General features: G+C 38.3%; 1 long non-coding RNA gene across 1 annotated transcript in view; it reads left to right on the plus strand.

Annotated features, from left to right (window-relative positions):
- The window catches only part of LOC116586168, a 55,218-nt gene extending 49,358 nt beyond the window's left edge, over positions 1 to 5,860 (plus strand). Inside the window, exon 7 of the long non-coding RNA XR_004283922.1 lies at positions 5,831 to 5,860. This is a non-coding gene — a long non-coding RNA (uncharacterized LOC116586168). The remainder of the gene's footprint in view (positions 1 to 5,830) is intronic.
- The last annotated feature ends 719 nt before the right edge of the window (positions 5,861 to 6,579 follow it).

Here is a 6,579-nt window from a genome sequence, read left to right on the forward strand (position 1 = left end):
CAAATAAATAAATAAAATCTTAAAAGAAAAAAAAAAAAGCCCTGGAAGAAATGCTAAGATTAGAAAGCCAATCAATAATATAACATAATATCAATAATATAACATTTTCATGTTGGTAAATTCAGATTTTTCTTTTAAACCTCAAAATTTTCCAACTTTCTAATTAAAATTCAAATGCATTTTTACCAATAACATTTATTGCTTGTTTAAGCTACATTAACTGTGCTTTGGTTGAAAAAACCAAGCCTTCCTTCAGAAAGATATTTCTAGTTTCAAAGAAACAGATCACACACACACACACACATACACACACACACACACACCCCTCAAAAGAACTGTCAGAACAAAATATAAGTGGGTATCATTAATGTCATCCTTTGTCCAATTCTTTGTATCATTAGTGGGGTTTTTCTTTCCTTTTCTTGGATTGAATCTCTTAATCTCGGGCCCTTGTACAACTCTGGGGTATTTCTGACAACTTTAAAATATTTATAAACCAAATCTGAACTGCCCTAGGCCATGGTCCCTTTAGACCTTTATCTTGTATGCATTTGAGTAAGAGTAGCTTATTCGGTGAACTAGGTTCCATGGAAAACCAAAGCGGGATATCCCCCATGACAAAATCCTATGCTTCTGGAACTCACTTAACTGGTTTAAATGATGGATTCAATTTCCAGGCTCATAATTCATTCAGTTGTTTGCTCTGTGATCACACGTGCTAAAAACTGTAAATTCTTATAAAGTTTCGCAAATTTGCTAATTACATTGGAAGTCTGAGTCTCTCTTTTGAAGCCAACCGATTGGGCTGCCGGTCATCAATCCAGACAGAGTGAATGAACATAGAGATGCAACTAAACCTCATTCAGTAAATCCATCTGGTGCAATCGGTAGTCCATTGGTCCAGATATAAAACTGGGCCAAACACTAGCTTCTCCCCTCAAAAAACAAAACCAAACCAAACAAAACCACCTAAAATTTGTTCTGTAAATGTTTTAAAATTAAAATAAGTTACCAAGATGAAAAATTACAAGATTTTACATGAAAATCAGGTTTGACTTTCCAAGAAAATGAGGAAGTGTGTCTTACTAGGCTGGCATTCCCATGAGGTAACAAAACCCCGGAGCTGGTAAGTTTGTTTCTTCTAAGCAGGTGCCCCAGTTTTCCAACTGCCAGGAGTTCTCACCAGGATACTCTGCTTCTTTATGCTCTCCCTTGAGGCATGAATTTTTGACCTGAGGCACTTGAATTGAGTTTTGAATGTGAAGTAGCACTGTTTTCAATCTATACATATCTGATTTTTATATTTTTATTTGATAGTTGTAGGTTTATACATTTGTTGTCCAAAGACTCATTCAGAAGAAAAATAATCTGCACAAAGGGTAGATTACCACAACGTAGCTAGGCTGTTTCTGTGTGTACATTTTGACAGTTCAGCTTATGTTAGATATTATCATGCTATCCTTTTTATAACAACATCAACAAAAACATCTACAATAGGAAAGTAAAATAAAACATCAATACTATCTTATAGATTTCTATTTGTAATGGAGAAACAATCTATCCGCTCTGTGATCTCACCTACAATAACTAACAGCCTTTAGGTTTGGGTTGCAGTTTACCTATAGAGCATTTCCTTCCTGTTTGACTCCTTAGCAAGCATTGCCTACCATATAAGCAAGTCCACCAAAGTTAGATAAATGCCATTCTTTAATAAGATCATTTGGTAGACTGTTCTTTTCTAGAAAATGTTCTATCTCCACAGAGGAAATCTATTTTTAATCAACTCAGGGAGCTTAACTGCTTATTGAGAATTATGGTCTTGTTATACATAAGATGGGAAGCTTACACATAGACATCTAGGTCTTCTCTACCTCAAATTAAAAAGTAGACAACTGCTTGGTTTGCATGAACCCAACATCATGATTATAGAGATCCTCAATATATTCAGCTCTTGACTTTGCTTTTTCCTGACATTTCAAAATTCCTTTTACTGCTTCCTCATTATAAGGGCTTTGGATGATGTCTGGTTCACTGAAATTAACTTGATAAATTAATTCGATTAACAGTTTAATAGAAGGGCCAGTGACAGAGAAAATTCGGTTCGAATGAATCTTTCAAATTACTACTTATATACAAGAATCAGCCAAAATGATATTGGCTGTAGTGGCCCCTAATTTAAACTTTAAAAGTGGGGCGGCTGGGTGACTCAGTCGTCAAGCATCTGCCTTCCGCTCAGCTCAGGTCATCATCTCAGGGTTGTGGGATGGAGCCCTGGGTGGGGCTCCCTGCGTAGTGGGAAGCCTGCTCCTCCCTCTCACACTTCCCCTGCTTGTGTTCCCTCTCTTCCTGTCTTTCTCTGTGCCAAATAAATAAATAAAATCTTTTAAAAAATACTTAAAAAGCAAAATAAGGAGATAATCTTGGTAAATTTCATTGCAAAAACATTTACAAAGACGTTATAGATCTCATTTTAGTGAGGAAGCGAGGATCCTTTTTTTTTTTTTTTTAAATATTTTTATCTATTTATTTGACAGACAAAGATCACAAGTATGCTGAGAGGCAGGCAGAGAGAGAGAGGAGGAAGACGACTCCCCACTGAGCAGAGAGGCCAGTTCGGGCCTTGAATCCCAGACCCTGGAATTATGACCTGAGCTGAAGGCAAAGGCTTTAAGACACTGAGCCACCCAGGTGCCCCAGGAAGCAGGGATTCTAACTGATGGCTTGATTTAACCTCTGGTTCAATCCTAGTGTAGGTACTATTGTTGCAGCCCAGAGTCTCATTTCCCAAGATAATTTCTGAACTTTGATATTTTGGAACACAGATTGGTGTTTTGATAAGAATATTTCCAGAAGACTAAACAGCTCCTGTCTTCAGGTTGTTGTCCCGTGTCAATCCTGTGCTATGTCTGTTGAAGTCCACTGTAGCTGTTTGCATCAGAATCACCCCATCTTCATTGCCATAGCATATTTTTCTTGTCTATCATTTAATCTTTTTTCACATATTTAATTACTTGACTTAAAGGTCAGCAGCTTCAATTTCCCCTTCATGTATCTTCCAAAATTCTGCATTTAACATCCTTACTCTAAATATCTCAATTGCATTTCTACAAACTTTGAACACTGTCATCACCCATGGTACGTCTACAGCATTCTCTCTCCTATACCTACAGCTTGCCTACTTCTTTTCCACTTAACCTTCTTTTAACTTTCATTGGATCTAGGATAACTCTGTTTTTATTTTGCTCTTGTACCAATCTGAATTCTAACAGCAGCCATAATAAATGTACTACAATCCCCTCAACTGTCTACCTTCAGGGCTTTCCTGTCCAGAAATAAACCCCACATTCATTTTTTTTTACTCCCATTTCCATACAGTCAGACATATGAATGTTGAGGTTGGTTTTTTTCTTTTTTTGAGTGCAATCTGAACTCATATTATCACCCTCAATCTCTACAATGAGATGGACACCTCATTCCTTTATACGCTCTACTTCCTCCCAGGCGGAGTGGGATATGATGTTGAAAAGGGTATCCCAAGCACTGGTCATAAATATTTGACATTATGCACCTGCAGAACTCTACCACTACATGATATCATTATTACCCAAAATGTTCCTTTGTGCTCCTTTCTGGTCAGTCTCCATCCCTCATGCCTGGCACCAGGCAAGTATAAATCTGCTTTCTGTTACTGTGAAATACTGTATCTTCCTTTTTTCTACATAAAATTCTTTACCATTTCATATCAGTAAAATGTAATCTTTTGTGTATGGCTTCATTTACTTAGCACAGATGTTTGGGATTCATTCATGTTGTTGTATGTGTCAGTGGCTTATCCCCTGTTAATACTGAAAGACGTCCCATTGTATATACACCACAGTTTGTTTTTCCATCTGCCAGGAACTAGACATTGGATTGTTTCCAGTTTGAGGTGATTATACATGAGTTTTACATGAACATTCGCATACACATTTTTATCTGGACGTATGCACTAATTTTTCTCAGGTAAAGACTTAGGATTAGAAGTGGGGAGTGATGGGATGGTGCAGATTTACCCCCCAAGAGACTTCCAGACCTTTTCAGTCTGTCTGTGGAAGACAGACTTTAAGGTAGCCCCTTAGAAGATTTCTTCTTCCTCGTGTTCATGCTTTTTTGTAACTCCGTGCCTTGAATGCGGGCAAGATCTGTGACTGGCTTCTAACCAACAGAAGGTGGCAAATCTGAGTGTATGACATTCCCATCAACACATTATCTTATATACGAATCTCTGCTGGCTGGTAGACTCACTCTAGAGTCACTCTGTACCTTGCTGTCTTTGAAAAAGCCAGCTTCCATGAATGCTACAGCCAAAAAATAAAATCTGCCAAAAACCTGAGGAGGTTGGAAAAGAATCTTAAGCCTCAAATGAGAACCTAGCCCTGGCCACACCTTTATGGCAATCTTGTGAAACCTTAAGCGGAGGACCTCCCTTAAGCCATGCCCAGGCTTCTGACCTGTAGAAACCATTAGTTAAAAATAGTTGTGTGTGTGTTTTAAGTCGCTGCTTATGACAATTTGTTACACAGAAATACAAGAATAATATGTTAGGTGTATCGCTTTGTATTTCCACCAACAATGTGCATTCCAGTTGCTCCACATTCCTGATGTGGTATTATCAGTCTTTTGCTTTTTGTTTTATTTATTTTTTTAAAGGTTTTATTTACTTATATGTTGAGAGAGAGAGAGAGAGAGAGAGAGAGAGAGAGAACACAGGTAGGGGGAGAAGCAGGCAGAGGGAGAAGCGGTCTTCTGAGTGGAAGGCAGATGTTTAATTCACTGAGCCACTCAAGCATCCCAGTGTTTTGCATTTTAACCAAAAAAAGCTTGCTTGGATTTGATTAGAATGGCATTGAATCTACAGAGGAATTTAGGAAGAATTGACATCTTAATGTTGAGTATACTGATGAATGAACATGGTATATCGCTCCATTTATTTAACCCCCCTTTAATTTTTCACAACCTTTGTAGTTTTCAGTATCTAGGTCTGGCACCTGGATATATTATGTTAAGTTTATCCCTAAATAATACATGCTTTAACACTAGTTTAAATTTAAAACTTTTAATTTATAATAGTTTACTTGCTGGTATATACACATGAAAATTAGTTTTGCACACTGACCTTGTATCCTGCTATCATGCTGGCTTTAGATTTTACTTGTGGCTTCCCTGGCATTTTCAACAATGGTTTGGATGAGCTGAAAATAACCTTTACTCTGGGGATAGTTTAGTCCTACATGCTTCTTCTGGGGTTTCTACTGAATTCCCTGAGTGAATTTCAAGAACATCTTTTCTCTGTGTGCTCTGGAAAGTGTTCAGCTGAAATCCCCTGCTGCCTGTTTGCCCTGTGCATACACTTCTTAGTATTCAGTAAAGACTTAAGCAAACTCTTCTGTGAAATTGTGAAGCTCCTCTTCTGCTTACCTCCTCTTCTCCATAACTCTGTCCTGCAACTCCTGGCTGCCTCAGTCTCCCTGAACTCCGGTCTCTGTCGATTCAGGAAGAGCAGCATTCTGCTCTCCATGTTTCACAGCTTGCAATTGCCTCCAGGGAGAAAGCCAGGCCATCATAGACTTTACACATTTTGTTTACCTTAATGGTCCTAAGCTGTCTGTTGTCCAAAGTCTTAAAAATAGGTTTTTAAAAAAGATATTTAATCCAGTTTTCTAGTTGTTTCCTATGAAAATGTGACTCCAGTCCCTGTTACTACTTCTTGGCAAGAGATGTACACCTCTGCTTGTATTTGAGACTTGATAAATTCTCCAGTTAGATCCCATTCTCTTTCCTTTTTTCACAGATTACTTGGAATTTCTGGTTGACTGGAGACCATTTTCTTTGTGCTAACAGCATTGACAAACCACAACCATATTAAGAATTGGAATTAAGAATTAAGAATTGATGAAGACACAGCCAATAGGCATTTTTTTCAGATACCAACAAGTAAAATAGAAAAATAAATAAGGCTGTGGAGAAGTTTTTTAAAATTTTTTTAATTAAAAAAAATTTTATAACATATAATGTATTGTTAGCCCCAGGGGTACAGGTCTGTGAATCGCCAGGTTTACACACTTCACAGCACTCACCATAGCACATACCCTCCCCAATGTCCATAACCCCACCCCGCTCTCCCTCTCCTCCTCCCCCAGGCAACCATCAGTTTGTTTTGTGAGATTAAGAATCTCTTATGGATTGTCTCCCTCCTGATCCCATCTTGTTTCATTTTTTCTTTTCCTACGTTGTACCTCCACTTCCTCATATCAGGGAGATCATATGATGGTTGTTTTTCTCTGATTGACTTATTTCGCTAAGCATAATACCCTCTAGTTCCATCCACGTCGTTACAAATGGCAAGATTTCATTTCTTTTTTTTTTTTTTAAGATTTTATTTATATTATTTGACAGAGATCACAAGTAGGCAGAGAGGCAGGCGGGCGGTGGGGAAGAGGCTCCCTGCCGAGCAGAGAGCCCGATGCGGGCTCAATCCCAGGACCCTGGGATCATGACCTGAGCCAAAGGCAGAGGCTTAACCCACTGAGCCACACAGAT

Source organism: Mustela erminea, chromosome 3 (assembly GCF_009829155.1).
Source record: "Mustela erminea isolate mMusErm1 chromosome 3, mMusErm1.Pri, whole genome shotgun sequence".
In the NCBI taxonomy this organism is placed as follows: domain Eukaryota; kingdom Metazoa; phylum Chordata; class Mammalia; order Carnivora; family Mustelidae; genus Mustela; species Mustela erminea.